At 40.3% G+C, this 18682-nt stretch overlaps 1 protein-coding gene across 9 annotated transcripts in view; it reads left to right on the top strand.

Moving 5' to 3' along the window:
* The first annotated feature begins 916 nt into the window (after positions 1-916).
* LOC136886803 (uncharacterized) overlaps positions 917-18682 on the top strand; it is a 181145-nt gene continuing 163379 nt past the window's right edge. For 2 of the 9 annotated variants that reach the window (XR_011019068.1, XR_011019066.1), the window contains exon 1: positions 11805-14479. The gene's annotated coding sequence lies outside the window, so the exon portion shown is untranslated. Of the gene's footprint in view, positions 992-1553; positions 1573-5294; positions 5340-5902; positions 6037-11804; positions 14480-18682 lie in introns of those variants that run through there. The other 7 variants (XM_068230591.1, XM_068230597.1, XM_068230594.1 and 4 more) reach the window with 7 other exon arrangements.

Genomic DNA, 18682 nt, shown 5'->3' with positions numbered 1-18682 from the left:
TTTTAACCCTGTTTATCATCATACCATTGCCCACCGTCCATCTCACAAGACTATCGAGGTCACCCTGCAGCCGCTCACAATCTTGTAACTTATTTATCACTCTGTACAGAATAACATCATCTGCAAACAGCCTTATCTCTGATTCCACTTCTTTACACATATCATTGATATATACAAGAAAACATAAAGGTCCTTGAGGAATTCCCCTCTTAATTATTACAGGGTCAGATAAAGCTTCGCCTACTCTAATTCTCTGAGTTCTATTTTCTAGAAATATAGCCACCCATTCAGTCACTCTTTTTTTTCTAGTAAAATAGCACTCATTTTTGCCAGTAGTCTTCCATGATCTACCCTATCAAATGCCTTAGATAGGTCAATCGCAATACAGTCCAAACAGCCTTATCTCTGATTCCACTTCTTTACACATATCATTGATATATACAAGAAAACATAAAGGTCCTTGAGGAATTCCCCTCTTAATTATTACAGGGTCAGATAAAGCTTCGCCTACTCTAATTCTCTGAGTTCTATTTTCTAGAAATATAGCCACCCATTCAGTCACTCTTTTTTTCTAGTAAAATAGCACTCATTTTTGCCAGTAGTCTTCCATGATCTACCCTATCAAATGCCTTAGATAGGTCAATCGCAATACAGTCCATCTGGCCTCCTGAATCCAGGATATCTGCTATATCTTGCTGAAATCCTACAAGCTCAGCTTCAGTGGAATAACCTTTCCTAAACCCAAACTGCCAAACTTTCAAACGATTGTCAAATGAAGCATCATACGCTGTATAAATTCCTATATACACAAAGTATAAACAGAATAAAGACACATTACGTCCACCAATCATTTCAAATCTACCTACCCGCCTCTTCTCACACATCCCTCCTATAATCCCTGCCATCATAAGCTATACTCCTACTCCCTCTCGACAATCAGTCTGGTGTTGGCATCCGTACCAAGTGCACACAACTTACGAAGAACATAGGAGTGAGTCTCATATAGCTATACATATTTATCTCGATCTTCTAGCTTCCCTTCTTTTCTCAATTTTTTACTTCAAATTATTTTCCTTTCAGACATTCACTTCAAAACAAATTAAACAATAGATCACTATATCTGATGAAAAGGAATACCTATTCATATTACGAATGTTTCCCTTAAAGCTACGTAAGTCATTACCCATATTACTAATGATCAAACATAAATTATCAATCAAATTGCTCGTCTACACAGATAAGGATACCAACTCCCAGATCAACTCAAGAACATTGGCTACTGTAGGAATGCCAAAATAGTTCGGCATCAACCACAGCAGTTTGATGTGTCATTTAGTTTCAAGTTTGGATATGTTGTTCGGACCTCATCAATGTTTGAAATTCAGACTGTAAATTGTGTCATACCAGAGGGTTTATATTATTATTGGTTATAGGTGTGCTTATGTTTTCCAATTGGAGCATGGCTGAAAATGACCCAATATACATGAGGTCAAAACTAGTCCCAGTTTTATAAGACAATATACATTCTAACGGTACTGTGTAGGTGGACCCTTCCTACCCTTTGATAGTAAGGTAGAGTTACGTAAGATATCTCCATTCCTGTTCTTAGTTCTAAAAGTTATTTTTACACTGTGCTTATTGAAGATGTTGGTGACTTTATAAACATCTTTATTAAAAGTAAAAGTGTAAAATGCAGGTGTTGAGTTAAAGTGGTTTTGGGACGGTGCTTGAATTAGTTCATTATTCGATCTATGAAAAAGTTGTTGTAGCTGTTGAATTCAGCAATAGCGCGGATAGTATTCAATTTGTTTCTTAAATCTTTCTTAGACATAGGAATATTAAAGGCACGAAAGACTAGCCTGTTGTAAGTTGCACGTTTGTGTGGTTGAGGATGCGAAGAATCTCGTCGAATGGTGGTTGCTGTGTTCGACAAGAGAGTAGAGAACTCCTGTGTAAGCAAATTAGGATTTTTTTTACAAGTTGCTTTATGTCGCACCGACACAGACATGTCTTGTGGCAACGATGGCAAAGGAAAGGACTAGGAGTGAGAAGGAAATGGCCATGTCATTTATTAAGATACAGCTCCAGCATTTGCCTGGTGTGAAACCGGGAAACAAAATTAAGATTTTCAAACTAGTGCAATCAAATATGGATTTCTTTTCTGTCATCAAACATCATATCTGTAATTTATGCCAAATTGAGAGAAGTTTGCAGATGATGTGGTGATATGGGGTGATAGTGAGGCTGAACTACAAGAGAAGCTGAATGACTGGAATGCTATATTCAAGCAATTTGGTCTCAAGATAAGCAAGTTCAAAACGACAGTGTTGCCTGTTAGTCGACAGAACATCCGTACTAACATCACTCCAGATGGATCCAAGTTGGAACAAGTCCATCTGTTCCGTTATCTTCGCAGAGTAGTAACAACAGACAGCTGACCATCTGCAGAAATCACTAGAAGCGTACAAAATGGAGCACAGTTTTATCATATCATCTTGTGAAAAATCTTCTTTGGGATAAACACGTTCCATTAAGATCAAAATTAGTACTCTAGGGCCCGGTTGTATAAAACATTTGATCTGAGTTTAACGAGGAAAAATGGCTGCCACTCAAGTTGAACTTCGATTTTCCGTTGTATAAACGCTAATCTAAGATCATCTCGTCTCGATCTAAGTTCAGATTTGACTGGCGAATATTCGTCGGTTAATCTCCTTGAACCTAGATCATTATCGTTCATATTAAACATTGAACTAGTCCTGAAGACTTGAGAAGTGTTTCCTTGTATCGTATCTGCGTAAGAATACCGCGTCTTAATAATATCGAGATCAGTTATAAGGCCCGGTTGTATAAAACTTTTGATCTGAGTTTAAAGAGGAAAAATGGCTGCCAATCAAGTTGAACTTCGATTTTCCGTTGTATAAACGCTAATCTAAGGTCATCTCGTCTTGATCTAAGTTCAGATTTGACTGCCGAATATTCGTCGGTTAATCTCCTTGAACTTAGATCATTATCATTCATATTAAACATTGAACTAGACCTGAAGACTTGAGAGTGTTTCCTTGTATCGTATCTGCGTAAGAATACCGTACCTTAATAATATCGAGGTGCGTTATAAATATATTGAATGCTAGTAGTTAAATAATATTGCTAAAGATCGCTCGATTTTTTCAGAAGTGAGGTTATGTGAATATCATATAAACAATAGCCTGCTGCTATACCAACATGTTGTTACTTAGTTTTCTATTATGTTTCAAGTTTACAAAACAAAGCATATATATTTTCTTTAGCAGGGATGTCAGATTATTCCGACTTTTCGTCTGATGAAGAAGAGTTGATTTTACAATGAACTCCTCGCGTCTTTCGGTACAGACGGAATCCGATGATTGAAATGAGTGATCAAATGTTCAAAATGAGATTCCGTTTCTCGAAAGATGTTGAGGAACGACTGGAACTAAAGTTAAGGGACATACTACAAAAACCTACTCAAAGAAATTATCCCCTGTCACCCATGTGTATGTTTTATGCTACAAGAAGTTTTCAATTGGTTGTTGGAGATTTCTTTAAATTGACAAGTCAACGGCTTTCTCGTTCAACTCTGATGTCACCATATCGGTTCTTTTATTATCTATTATATGTTTGTAGCTCGATAGTACAATATCCACCAGATCGTCCTTTTATTTCGGTGTGAAATTCGCAGAACGCTCCTTTGAATTTCCTTCCATGTTTACTTCGCGAGATTTCAATATTTCTTCTTCTCCTTCTGCTTCTCCTGCTTCGACAGTCACGGCAGTTTCGTATTTCATTTGTTTACAGTCACGGCCAGGTCAATCCCGGCATTTATGTATTATCCAAAGGGCCGAGCTATTTCGTATTTCATTTGTTTTGCGGTGTTGCCACGTCCATTTATTTGAACTCCGATTACATTTGAACTACACATGTGTAAACCGAGTTCAGTTTTATACAACGCGATGAAGTCGTAACCTCAGTTCATTTTCAGAACTAAGTTCTTAATTGATCTCCAGTCAGATGTCTTTATACAACCGGGCCTAGATGTTGCGGCTTTTGTGTTGGTACTCGTCTGCCGCATTTCATTTTGTAACAGTTGGCAATGTGCTGCTGCGTTTTTGTTTTATACACAGACACTGAACATGGCGACCGGCAGCAGTACACGTGTTTTGGTGTACCTCCGAATTTGTTGTACATAATGGGTATTAATCCAGCCCGGGAGGCACTACATTTGTAATGTTATAAGTGAGTGGAAATTAATGCAATCTACTTGGAGAGCGTCCGAGAGGAGAGATGTGTTCATTGCGATGTCCAGGAACCCACCAACCCGCCCCAAAAACTGCATTTACTTTTATAACCTAATGAAGATTATTACACGCCATATTCATTTCTCAAGTAGCTTCTTGTATTCCTATTGGTCAATGTAAACTGGCACGTGATCTCCTTCCCGAGAAGGAACTTCATCATAATGCGTTACCAACCGCAGCACAATAAAAGCACAAGTAAATGTCTCTGATGTGTCGTCGTCCCAGTCCACGAAACTAGAGGCCTAGGGCCGCGCTCAGGAAACTAGGGGCCTAACGCCGCTTCGCGGCTTCTAACCGTCCAGACCAATGGTCTTGTCCACGGCAAGAATCCTAACTATCCAGACCAATGGTTTTCTCCACGGCAAGAATCCTAACTGTCCAGACCACTCGTCTTTCCTCACGAAACTAGGGGCCTAACGCCGTTTCGCGGCTTCTGACCGACCAGACCAATAGTCTTGTCCACGGCAAGAATCCTAACTATCCAGACCAATGGTTTTCTCCACGGCAAGAATCCTAACTGTCCAGACCAATCGTCTTTCCTCACGAAACTAGGGGCCTAACGCCGCTTCGCGGCTTCTAACCGACCAGACCAATGGTCTTGTCCACGGCAAGAATCCTAACTATCCAGACCAATGGTTTTCTCCACGGCAAGAATCCTAACTGTCCAGACCAATCGTCTTTCCTCACGAAACTAGGGGCCTAACGCCGCTTCGCGGCTTCTAACCGTCCAGACCAATGGTCTTGTCCACGGCAAGAATCCTAACTATCCAGACCAATAGTCTTGTCCAGGGCAAGAATCCTAACTATCCAGACCAATGGTCTTGTCCACGGCAAGAATCAAACTAATAATCACCGCCACCACCACCACCACTACCAGCTATCGAAGCAAGCATAGTTCCTAAGTACAGAGGTTGGCAGCGCTGGCACTGCTAGAGAACATCCTTTCCGAGTAGGCCGCGAGCGAGGAAACAAACGACAGTCACTACGCGTGAGTGCCTCCCGGGCTGGACTAATGATACATAATGTGTAAATATGCAGTGTTTTATTCATGTGTAATAAATGTTTGAATCAGCTTGTGAGTGATGTGTTTGTGTCTGCTCGTTTGGGGCAGTCTGGTCCTCCATTTGATTTGTTTCAAAATTGTATTTGTGCGCCTATGGAACTGAACTTTGTTATGTGCGGCCGATATGTTGTTTCGTCGTTCGCAACATAAAATTTTGGTCCTTTCGGGCCGCGATGAGAATCATTGTGAACTTTGAACATTGTGCTAGTCACCTAAAAATTGTTATCGTCATGAATTGCTGCCTGCAATCGCCGTTTGAACATAGCAACGAGCTTGGCGCGAAAAGCATCGTGAACAGTTATTGTATAAAAACACCAGGATGTCGTGCTTAAGGCTAATTACTACGAATGTTTGAATTCGTCATATTGAGATTTCAACGAAGTCTACATTGTTTTGGAACTGCTTTGATATCGCACGTTAACAGTCTGTGGAAGTTACCACGTGCTATTTATTGCATTTGTTCTTGTGAGCTGTTTACGCCAGCCTTTATCTGATACCCTGATGTTCGAGATGTTAAATGCTACTTGAAATTTGGACTCCAGTGAACATTACATCGCAGCCGTCATGCTTTGGACTTTCCAGTCACTTTGGGCATGTGATTCCAGCCAAGGAGTGTTTCCAGTGGTAGTGATGATTAATGATACAGCACCGCCATGTACTGTAAGTCTGTTCCATTTGTCTTTATTGTTCCTATCTTGACTAGGGTAGACATCCTGCCTGATATCCTAACCCTACTGCTAGCACTTTCCGTGTATAGAATAACAGATTTGTCTTGACTTCTCATGGGCATTATACGATTTCGTGCTAATAATTTGTTGGGCCGCTTTGTGTATTTTGCATATTTTAGATGTACGTGGTTTATTATACGTTATTTCATGCTTTTGTGCATCTATTTATACCTACATTGTTGGTTCCATTCAAAGACTGTCACTCATTTCAACAATGCGAAATGAATGCAGTGCACTGAATATAGGGCTCATTGTTTGTATAGTCACCATAGTTGTAGGATTGATTTCTATTATTATCTTGTCAATAATTGATTACCTGAACTACCGGTATTCATCATGGTGTTTGAATCCGAAGCAAAGGCTGTTCAAAAACGTGGTCTACTTAAAAGGTCATTAACTCACCTTGAAAATTACTTAAAGCAAGATAATATCAACCACTACGAACTGATCTCCAAACAGAATAGGTTGCCAGAAATTTGGAAGGAATTCAGTGCAGTTAGGGAGTATTTAGAATGTGAATTAGACTCAAAAATCTAGCGAAACTCACTTCAGAGAGCATGATGAATTTGAAAACAGGTATGATATAATAGTTGGTAGGATTCAAGAATTGCTTTGTTCATTTGAAAGACCCAGGAGTCGTAGTAACACATCCATTGTCTCTGATAACTCTACTCGATCTAGCTGTAGCTTGAAGCTCCCTCCCATTGAATTGCCTGTTTTTAAAGGAGATTTGACAAAATACTTGAGTTTCAGGAACACCTTTCAAAGCTTAGTTATTAACAATACCCGCATTGACAATGTGCAAAGACTACACTACCTATTGTCGTCTCTTCAAGGCGAACCCAGGGATTTCTTAGATAACCTATCCATATGTGCTGATAATTTCACTGTTGCTTGGAATTTAGTTGATGAAAGATACAATAACAAACGCTTGATTGTTTCACAGCATGTAAAACATTTGCTCAATCTCCATAATTGTACTAGTGGATCTTCCGTTGAATATCGCAAATTGATAAACCAAGTAAAATCTAATCTTAGTGCTGTTGACAATTTAGAGGGTCAGGTTGCACTACATGAAATTTTGCTGCAGGAATTGATTCTAAGTAAGATCAAGTCCAACCATAGAAGTGAATGGGAAAACAAATTTGCCTCTACTGATATTCCCACACTAAATAATTTTATTGATTTCTTGGAAAGAAAATGTCAAACACTAGAGCTAACAGAATGCAAGAAACCTGTTATTGAGCAAAAACGAGACTTAAAATCCAACCTAAAAGCCCTTCACATTGCCAACAATAGCACTTCCTTGAATTGTAGGTTTTGCAAACTTGATAATCACGGCATTTCTGTTTGTAGAAAGTTCAAACAAGCAAACATTGATCACCGTTGCAAGTTTGTGAGTTAAAATAAACTTTGTTATCTTTGTTTTTCCGCTTCTCATGTTTCTAAACAGTGTAAGCAAAACAAGTGCCCCCAGTGTAATGGGCCCCACAACTTATTGGTTCACAAGGAACAAGCAAGTCCCAATAATAACAATAATAATATGAATGCTACAAGTTCTGCAATTGTTTCACCCACTGCCATGAAGGTTGTTTCAGGACTAGGTTCTAATGTTTTGCTGAGCACAGCGTGTGTAGGAATAAAAAATAGCTCAGGAGAGATTATACTAGTTAAAGCTTTGTTAGACTCTGCGAGTCAATTATCCTTTGTGACTTCTGATCTTGTCAAGAAGCTTGGTATCCGTACTAGGTCTTGTCGTCTACCTATTGTTGGTATAGGCAATTCGAATGTGTCTCCTGTAAGTTCCACATGTAACCTTGTTTTGTTCTCAAATGTATCAGATTATACATTGAAGTTGAACTGTGCAGTCGTGAACACAATCACAAGTCCACTCCCTGCGCAGGAAATTGATTGTTCCAATTGGGTTATTCCTGATGATATTATTTTGAGTGATAGGACATTTAATCAGCCCTCTACTATTGATATTTTGCTAGGTGCTGATGTCTACTATGAAATTATGTCTTCTAACATTTTGCATAAGAAGGGTTATCCCGCCTTATTAGACACCGAATTTGGTTGGGTGCTATCAGGCACTTTCCCTGAATCGTGCATTAAGAATAATGCCAAGGCTCGTCGTGCCAATCTTGTGAAACTTGATTCTATTGACTCTAAACTCCAAAGGTTCTGGGAGCTTGAAGAACTTCATCAACCAGTTCTTACTCCTGAAGAAAGGGCTTGTGAAGAACACTTTGTGAATAGTGTTCAAAGAGATGATTCTGGTAGGTTTGTTGTGAAACTTCCTATTCGTGCTGAAGTGCCACCTGTGGCTGAGTCTAAGCATAATGCAGTTAGAAGGCTCAAACAGATGGAAAATAAATTTGCTAAGCTTCCAGACTTGAAAAGGAAGTATGTAGATTTCATGCGTGAATACAGTGAAATGGGTCATATGGAAATTGCTCCTCCAGAGACCTCTAACTCTGTAAGCTTTTACTTGCCCCATCATTGTGTGCTCAAGGATTCTAGCACTACAACCAAGTTGAGAGTTGTGTTTGATGGAAGTTGTGAATCATCAAATGGGATAGCATTGAATTCTATGTTAATGGTTGGTCCTACTACTCAGCCTGACTTGCTGTCCATTGTTTTAAGGTTCAGAACCTATTTTGTTGCTCTTACGGCTGACATTGCTAAGATGTATAGATGTGTGCTAATTCATCCTGACCACAGAAATCTTCAGAAAATTGTGTGGCGTGAATCTACTGATGAAGAAATCAAGGACTACCGTCTTACCACTGTCACATACGGTACAAGTTCCGCCCCTTTTCTTGCCACGAGATGTCTAGTTCAACTTGCTGATGAACACAAGGAATCTCACCCCACTGCATCAGAGATCATTCGCTCTTGTTTTTATGTTGACGACCTGCTGACAGGTACTAGTTCAGTTGAAGAAGCTAAGGAGCTTCAATCAGAAATCTCTTCTGTGCTTGATAGTGCACATTTCCATCTTAGAAAGTGGACGTCAAATTGTCCGGAAGCTCTTGTCAATGTCCCTGTAGAAGATAGAGAAATGTTGTCACCTTGTAACCTCACTAAGGATGAAGCTATTAAAACATTAGGTATCGTGTGGCATTCTAAATGTGATGAGTTTCAGTTTCAAATAAATTTGAAGAAAGCACCTAAGGAAGTCACTAAGAGAAGCATTCTCACTATCATTGCTTCCATATTTGATCCCCTTGGATTGTTAGGATGTGCCGTAGTTAAGTGCAAACTTATCCTGCAGTCTCTTTGGCAGTTGAAAATTGGGTATAAGTCCAGGATCCGCCGGCACGGGCGAGCACGCGCTCCGTGGCTGCTGTTGGTGCCTCTATATGACGTCATGTATGACGTGTTTAGCGAGTTGATGTTTACAAACATGGCGGATAATTCGAAGGAACGTGTAGCAGCCGCTAAATGTATGAATTAATGGTCTGGTATATTTAGCTGTTTGAGACTGCGTAACACAATTCACAGGCACTAGATTGGGTTACAACTTGACTAGTTGGTTCGCAAAATTGATATTAACAGCGCAATATGATGGGGCTCACTTGATTTCGCGAAAACTTTACGAAAATTAAGTACGTCCGGCAAGTAGGAAAAGCATTGGTCTGGTTTGGTTAGGTCCAGCTAGTGGCAAAAACATTGGTCTGGAGATAAGCAAAATTGGGTCTGGGGGCGTAAGCCCCCAGGTTATGGCCGCGAAGCGGCCAACAGCCTCTAGCAGCCCTTACGAAAGCAATTGTGATACACCAAAAACAACTTTTTTTGCTAGTTGCTTTACGTCGCATCGACACAGACAGGTGGGACAAGAAAGGCCTAGGAATGGGAAGGAAGTGGCCGTGGCCTTAATGAATGTACAGCCCCAGTATTCGCCTGGTGTGAAAATGGGAAACCACGGAAAACCATCTTCAGGACTGCCGACAGTGGGGTTCGAACCCACTATCTCCCGGATGCGAGCTCACAGCTGCGCGCTCCTAACCGCACGGCCAACTTACCCGGTTCGAAAACCACTGATAGTGACAGGTTAGGTTGTGATCCACCGAAAACCACTGGTAGTGACACGTTAGGTTAGGTTTGGTTAGGTGCGACAGCATTACTAATTTAGCCGGGTGATCCACCAAAAACCACTGATAGTGACAGGTTAGGTTTGATCCACTGAAAACCACTGGTAGTGACACGTTTGGTTAGGTGGGACAGCATTACTAATTTAGCGGGGTGATCCACCGAAAACCACTGATAGTGACAGGTTAGGTTGTAATCCACCGAAAACCACTGATAGTGACAGGTTAGATTGTGATCCACCAAAAACCACTGATAGTGACAGGTTAGGTTGTGAGCCACCGAAAACCACTGGTGGTGACGTGTTTGGTTAGGTGCGACAGCATTACTAATTTAGCGGGGTGATCCACCGAAAACCACTGATAGTGACAGGTTAGGTTGTGATCCACCGAAAATCACTGACAGTGACAGGTTTGGTTGTGATCCACCGAAAACCACTGGTATTGACACGTTAGGTTAGGTGCGACAGCATTGCTAATTGAGCGGGGTGATCCACCAAAAACTACTGATAGTGACAGGTTAGGTTGTGATCCACCGAAAACCACTGATAGTGTCAGGTTAGGTTGTGATCCACCGAAAACCACTGGTAGTGACAGGTTAGGTTGTGATTCACCGAAAACCACTGATAGTGACATGTTAGGTTGTGATCCACCAAAAACCACTGGTGGTGACATGTTAGGTTAGGTGCGACAGCATTACTAATTTAGCGAGATGATCCACCGAAAACCACTGATAGTGACAGGTTAGGTTGTGGTCCACCGAAAACCACTGGTAGTGACACGTTAGGTTAGGTTCGGTTAGGTGCGACAGCATTGCTAATTGAACTACTGTTGTTGGAAGTACACTTTTGGTAATGACATCACGAATGGGAAAGCAACCCTATGCATACGAGTATATTGCAATCACTGAGACAGGATAATGGGTACTCACCATAAGTTGGCACAGGAGTGGACATAAAATGGACTTCTTGTGTTTGTGTGGCTGTACTCCCTCTGAAAATAATAATTACAAGTACGGATGCAGCACTGAACAGGAGTTTTAATTGTTTTGGCTAGTTGTACTTCGTCTTAAAGCAATCATCACGACTATCACAGAGCTTGACACACGACTCGACTGTTTCTCTCTAGTTATACTTCCTCTTAAAACAATAATCACGACTATAATATAGCTGGACACACGACTCGATTGTTTTCGTCTAGTTATACTTCCCCTTAAAACAATAATCGCGACTATCACAGAGCTGGATACACGACTGGTTTGTTTACGTCTAGTTGTACTCCCTCTTCAAACAATAATCACACTGCTGGTAATGACAATTGACACTCGTGATTTGAGTTTGACGTATTTTTGTTCCTCGTAAAAGTTAAGTTGGCAACAGTTAAGAGAGAGAGACGACTGAGTCATCTTTTGGGGTAAATATAAATTACTTTGCATTTGCAATGCCATCTCTATTATTGGTAATGTACTATATATATCTGTATATACATCGTTTGCACCTCAAATTATCAAGTAACGTGTTAGCTGAGTGGATAAGCTGATGGACTACGGGCTTGAAGATCGCTGGTTCAAGACGGCCTGCCGCCAGGAATTTATAACAGGTAAGTAAACTTAAATTAGTGTGCGAATATATAAGTGGAGTAACTAAGTATAAAATAGGTTAAATGGATACCAGTGAAGTACAGTCGGGAGCTGAAAGAAAGTGAAGGGATAGGAAATACAAGGTGAAAGTTCTTCAGTATCTTTTAAATTCTCCCCACCCGAAACCCCTCCTACCCAGGAGGTCCCGTAAGTATGTCGTCATAGCTGTGCCGGCGAATTCTGGCCTTGTTCCGAAAATTGATTGGGATTTTGTGTTAGAACCTTCATCTGAAATTATTGAAATCTGGAATGCTATCTACAGTGAGCTCCCCTTGCTTAATGACCTCAGAGTGCAAAGAAATGTAATGCCCTTTGCTAAGAATAAGGTTATTGAAATCCATGGCTTTTCTGACGCTTCAGAAGCTGCCTATGGTGCTTGTGTGTATATTAGGACAGTATCTGATAATGATGAGGTATCAGTGATCCTGTTGACTTCTAAATCGAGCGTTGCTCCATTAAAACAGCAATCTATTGCCCGTTTAGAGCTTTGTGCTGCTCTATTGTTTTCTCGCCTAATGAGTAAGGTAACTGAATCACTGAAATTGCACATTCCTTTCTCAACATACTGCTGGACTGACAGCACGATAGTTCTGTGTTGGTTACAGAAACCCGCCAATTGTTGGAAAACCTTTGTCGCTAATAGAGTTGCTGAAATTCAATCCCTCACTTCAGTCTCAGACTGGAGACACGTACCTACCCACAGCGATCCAGCTGACCACTTGTCTCGAGGTGTTTTACCCTCACAAATGTTTTCTCTTGATGTATGGTGGCATGGTCCCTCCTGGTTGCACGAATTGTCCCCCGTGTACCCTGATTTTGTTGCCAGTAATACACCATCTGCTGTGAATGTAGAATCGAAACCCTCTTTGAGAGTCTTGCTAGTTAACATGTACCCACCTGAGTTAGAGAAGTTTTCGTCCTTTCTCAAACTTAAGCGAGTTCATAGCTATGTTCTGAGATTTATTACCAATGTTCGCTCCACTAAGGATGCTCATGTCATTGGTCCACTCACCCCTGAAGAATTGAGGATTAGTGAAATGAAAATAATAAGTCTGATGCAAGCTAGTGAGTATGGAAAGGAACTTCATGACTTGAGGTCTAATAATGTAGTTGCCTCTTCGAGCTCATTGAAAACTTTGAATCCATTCCTCGATGATTATGGGTTGTTGAGAGTCGGTGGTCGACTCATGAATTCTCAGTTGGAATACAATGAAAAACACCCCATCATTCTTCCTCTGAAACACTTTGTTTCTAAACTGATTGTTAAACATGAACATGAGATGCTATTGCATTCCGGCCCTCAGGCTGTATTGTTTTCCTTGCGTAACAGATTTTGGATTCCACGTGGGAAGACAGTTGTTCGTGGTGTGATCCATTCATGTTACAAGTACTTCAGGAGCAAACCTCCACTCACGACTCACATAATGGGTCAGTTACCCTCGTATAGAGTTGAACCATCGTTACCCTTTGTTAAGGTTGGTCTTGATTATGGTGGCCCAGTCATCATAAAAGGTGATAACCCGAGGAGTAAGATAAAGTTTAAAGCGTACATTGCTCTCTTTGTTTGTCTTGTCACTAAGGCAATACATCTTGAAACGGTGAAGAGTCTAACAACTCAGGACTTCCTCGCCGCATTTAGAAGATTCACGGCGCGTAGAGGATTTCCAAATCTCATCTTGAGTGATAATGGCACAAATTTTGTTGGAGCCAACAATGAGTTATTAAGATTTATTAAGGATAGCTCTACTGAAATAGAAGAATATTCATCTAATTTGAATGTGAATTGGAAGTTTATTCCACCCTCCAGTCCTCATTTCGGTGGGCTTTGGGAAGCTGGAATAAAGTCCACAAAATCACTTTTAAAGCGGACCCTAGGAAAATGCATTCTTAATTTTGTAGAGCTGAGTACTCTTTTGTATCAAATTGAGTCTGTGTTGAACTCGAGACCTCTCTGTTCAATGACTGACGACCCCAATGATCAATGCTATTTGACACCTGGACATTTTCTAGTAGGGAGACGATTGACCTCCATCCCCTCTCCAGACATATCCAACAGCTCCCGCTCCTGTCTAACTAAATGGAATTTGGTGCAACAGCTGTATCACGATTTTTGGCAGAGGTGGTCAAAAGAATACATACAATCACTTCAACAAAGACGTAAATGGTCTTCTGTAGGGAAGTGGACTCCAACTGTGGGAGATTTAGTGCTTCTAAGGGAGGATAACCTTCCTCCTCTGGTTTGGAAAACTGGTATAATCCAGGAGCTCCATCCTGGTTGTGACAATATTACTCGTGTGGTCAGTGTAAAGACTAAAACTGGTCTTTTGCGCCGTGCCATAGTGAAATTGTGTCCATTGCCCAAGGATGTTGTATAGTTGTATATTTGTATATGTTGTATCTGAGTTTATTTTTTTTATTAATTTGTCTGTGATGAACATGAACACTTGACTTTGATTTTGAGTGTTGAGATCCCTCAAAGGGGGGAGTATGTTGCGGCTTTTGTGTTGGTACTCGTCTGCCGCATTTCATTTTGTAACAGTTGGCAATGTGCTGCTGCGTTTTTGTTTTATACACAGACACTGAACATGGCAACCGGCAGCAGTACACGTGTTTTGGTGTACCTCCGAATTTGTTGTACATAATGTGTAAATATGCAGTGTTTATTCATGTGTAATAAATGTTTGAATCACCTTGTGAGTGATGTGTTTGTGTCTGCTCGTTTGGGGCAGTCTGGTCCTCCATTTGATTTGTTTCAAAATTGTATTTGTGCGCCTATGGAACTGAACTTTGTTATGTGCGGCCGATATGTTGTTTCGTCGTTCGCAACACTAGAGGATATTTTTTATACCAGTTACCAGTAATTTAGTTGGAACAAATTATTTACAGGAACTCACTTTATTAATTCAGCAATTTCCAAATGGACTCGTATTGGGTGTCAAAATCAGCAGCCTCATGTTTCCGACAAGTTGTTTCATCAGCTGAACGTCTCCGCTTTCGTAGCCATGACTTGACATATGGCTGTGGGTTAAATATATGCACAGGAGGTCCAACGCTGCTTATGAAAGTAAGTCTGCTTGATCTTGTAACCAGCAGCCTATTTTTGATTTCGGTGTGGATCTCATTCATGGTACTGAAAGCTCTCAGCTTCTGCTGAAGAGATGGGAATGGTCAGTACAGTCTTGATTAAAGGCATCAGCTCCACTGGAATTTCCTTGGTCTCGACATATTCTAAAAGCATTAATGTACCTCCTCCAGTCTGACATGTGGAAAAAGTCACAAAGGTTGCCAACACTCTCATCACCATAGCAGATATCCAAAGTAGAAATGGAGGGCCAATTATTTTTGTATAGTACCTTTGAATCACTGATAACTTTTGTCATTCTCTCATGTCTCTGCTGACTAGAGCTGGAACCAAGATGAGATGATGTGGACACATTTTCCATAAACCTTTTATTTAAGTTGTTCACAAGACTTCTGAAAAAACTGCTTTCTATCAATTTTTACAACTTTTTAGAATCATGTAAACCTATGTTTCTAAACTTTTTTGTTTTCTGCTGTTTTAAGAACTGTTCTGTAGTATTCTCCAGAAGTTGAGCAACACACAGATTCAAACACTTTTATAGTGCATTTGATTTCATTTTGAGCCTCTGTCAGACTTGTCTCTCTTTTCTGTAACTGTAATGACAAATCAGCTCACTCAACAAGAGCATCATACATAATTGCAATATTTATAGAAATTCTACACATGTTAACATATTTTCTAGACCTTGGAATTTTGCCCTTTCTTTGGAGTCTCTCTGGCGGTCACTAAAATGTTTTACTAGTGCACTATAGCTTTTACATTTCTCTGGCTTGATGCTACCCATCTTATTGTAAATATTTTCCCAATCTTCTTAACTCTTTGTTCCAGTGAAGCAGCACAAATGTTGAGTTCCCGTTGATTTTTGGGAGACATGCTGTATAAAGAACTGTCAAAGAAAGAATGGAAATGGTTAACACCTGGAACTTCATTTCTTGTATCAAAAATGGCCAATTCCAAGCGATGGTTTAAACAGTGCCAGATTACTATATCTGGAAATAAATTTAAAAACTGTGCTCCAACTCCATTTTTTCTACCTAACATTACAGAGGCCCCATCACATGCTAGACCAACTACATGTTCTGCCGGAAAGTTTTCATTCTTCCCATATGAAGAAAGATTCTTCAATATCTCTCAAGTAATAACATCTGCTGCAGTTGAATCAAGTTCTATCAAGTCCCAGAAAAATGAAACAACTTCAGAATTATCTGAAAGAGCACATCGCAAACATAATACTAAAACAGATTTTACACGAACTGTTGTTGATTCATCAATCATAATACTGATTCTCCTCTGGTTTTCTATTACAGATTTTGCTATTTTATTTCTCATTTCCTGTGAAATGTGTTCAATAATATTAGCACAACTACAATTTGTTTGAAGAACTCATCCCATATCTAAACCATTTAATTGTTGAAGTTGTAGATCTACGATGGGTCTATTTCTTTTCGCAACTAAGTATGTTGTTCGAAATACTCGAAGGGTGGATTCTAGGTGTTTGACATTCATAGTGTCCAAGCAACTTTCAAATATCTTTTTATTAGATTCTGATTTTTGTAACATAGCTTTTTTGTGAGATTCTAAATTTTTATGCTCAAATATTTTTTTCCAAAGGCTTGTTTGTTGTTGATTAATATTATTTCCGTTGGGATGAACCTTGCATTCTACGCATACTTTCATTAGCTTAAGTCCTGCCCCTTTAGAAACTCTTAATCCTAATTTACTTTCCTCTTTGCATATACTGCAGCCTAAATTTTTATTTTTCGCAAATAACCACTTGTTCTCTGACAAAAAATAACGGTACTGAGAATCGTTCCAACAGTCTGCAAAATCTTGTTTTCGGTAGCTGGGTTCTTGAATTTCACAGTCAATGGTAGAAGATGTAGAACCATAACCTAGATTCTCCTTTGAATCTGCATTACACATTTCAGCAACATTTAACCCAGGCTCTGTCTTTATACTCACGTCTTTAATGAAACTAATGTTCTTGGAACTCCATTCAGTTTCATTTTTACTTGAGCCATCACACACCTTTTGAGTATTCTTTGATTCTTCATCTCCAGCTCGTTTCTTTTAACCCAGCCACTTCAGTAAACTCATGGTCACACTCACAACTCACTTTCACAGCCACTGGAAAACTTGGATGGTACTACGGGGCTACTGATGTTCATTAACTGCAGAGAGATTCCATAATATCTGCTTCACAGCAACACATTGAGCAAAACATAAAATAAAACTTGGATTCACACAAACATAACGAGTGGAAGATAGTTGTTGTGCTCACTTCCTGCTCTCCGAATCCAATAACAGTGTAGCCAACTTTAGAGAACCAGAAAATTACCCAGGAATGTAAAAGAGACCATATCTTATGAACATAAAACCGTAAGGTTCGATATTAGCCCGCTAGAATACACGCATGACGTTTCAGCGCTATGTATAGATTATAAGATTTTCTTACACAATGTAAAAATGTTACGTCATTCTAAAGCGGGAAAATATTTTCCAGAAGGGCGTTCCGGTCCAACTAAACTACTCCCAGTTACCACATACAGTCTAGAAACTTGCATCCAAACCAACATAAATATCAGCAAACCACAAGCAGTGGGAATGAATTTCTTAAGAACTATGATTAGAAAGCAAGGAGGGACAAAATAAGAAATGCCGACGTATGCCATTTGGTCCTAGTGAAAATATCCCTTAGTGAGACCTGTGTCAAAGCCAGGCTGAAATAATTTGGTCATCTCAAAAGAATGGACCTACAAAGAACAGCTAGAGTGTGGTCTGAGAAGGAATTCAAAGACAAAAGAACAAGAGGTCGGCCAAGGAAGAGATTTGATCGATCAAATTAGAAATGATCTAACTGGACGAGGTCTCGATTTGCAGCAGGTTATGGAAGAACACCTCTACTTGGACAGAAGTAAATGGAGAGCGCTCATTCACTGCACCCAGGAAACTGGAGCTGGTTCAAGATGTTGATAATGAGGGAAGTTTGTTGTAACTAGTTGTAACCCACTAATTTTAAACATCAAGGTGGTCTTGCTTCCGGGATTTGTCATGCCCTGTCTTAGAGTAAACCCTCTAAGAATTTTGATACTACAGAGCAGACTATGCTTTTGGGACTGTAACACCTGTCAGAGAAATACCCACGATTCTTGTTTTCTGGTGACGGCTCTTGGGCGACCGCTTATCTCCGACACACGTGAAGGGATTAACAAGATTCCCACTGTCCCTAACTACTATCTAGTGAAGCCACTGCCAAGGGAACAGGCTTGGGAGAATTAGCGGGCAAAGAAGACTTTGCTGAGTGACTATAATCTGGCATTGTAAGGAGACATGAGAGGTGATGCATAAGTTGGAGGTCACAGGGGCGTAATGTTAGGGCCTGCAGTGCAGGTGGGCCCGGGCCATTAAGGGAACCCACAGACTCCTCGAATAAGAACATATCTAACCTAATGTCATTCTGCACAGTTATGATCAGGGCAATTTATAGAATCAGTCGAAATAGTTTGTTTTTATAATTGGTACGTAGAAGAACTGCCACTTGGTTGCACCTAGCAGCAGTTTCTTGCGTTGAATGTAACACAGCACAGCTGTAAACATGTTTTACCCTTGATATTGCCCCCTTCATGCCGGGCTCAGCTCGCCGGAGAGCGAGGGTCTCAGAGGTGGACCGTTCGCTATCGGCTGTGCAGAAATTTTTAAAGGCAGGGATAGATGAAGGACTAGCGACAAATGAAAGGAGACTAAAATAGGTTTACACATTTATTAA

The sequence above is a fragment of the Anabrus simplex genome, chromosome X (assembly GCF_040414725.1).
Source record: "Anabrus simplex isolate iqAnaSimp1 chromosome X, ASM4041472v1, whole genome shotgun sequence".
Taxonomy (NCBI): domain Eukaryota; kingdom Metazoa; phylum Arthropoda; class Insecta; order Orthoptera; family Tettigoniidae; genus Anabrus; species Anabrus simplex.
Note: the sequence above shows the minus strand (reverse complement) of the source record. Positions and strands in the feature narration are given on the sequence as shown.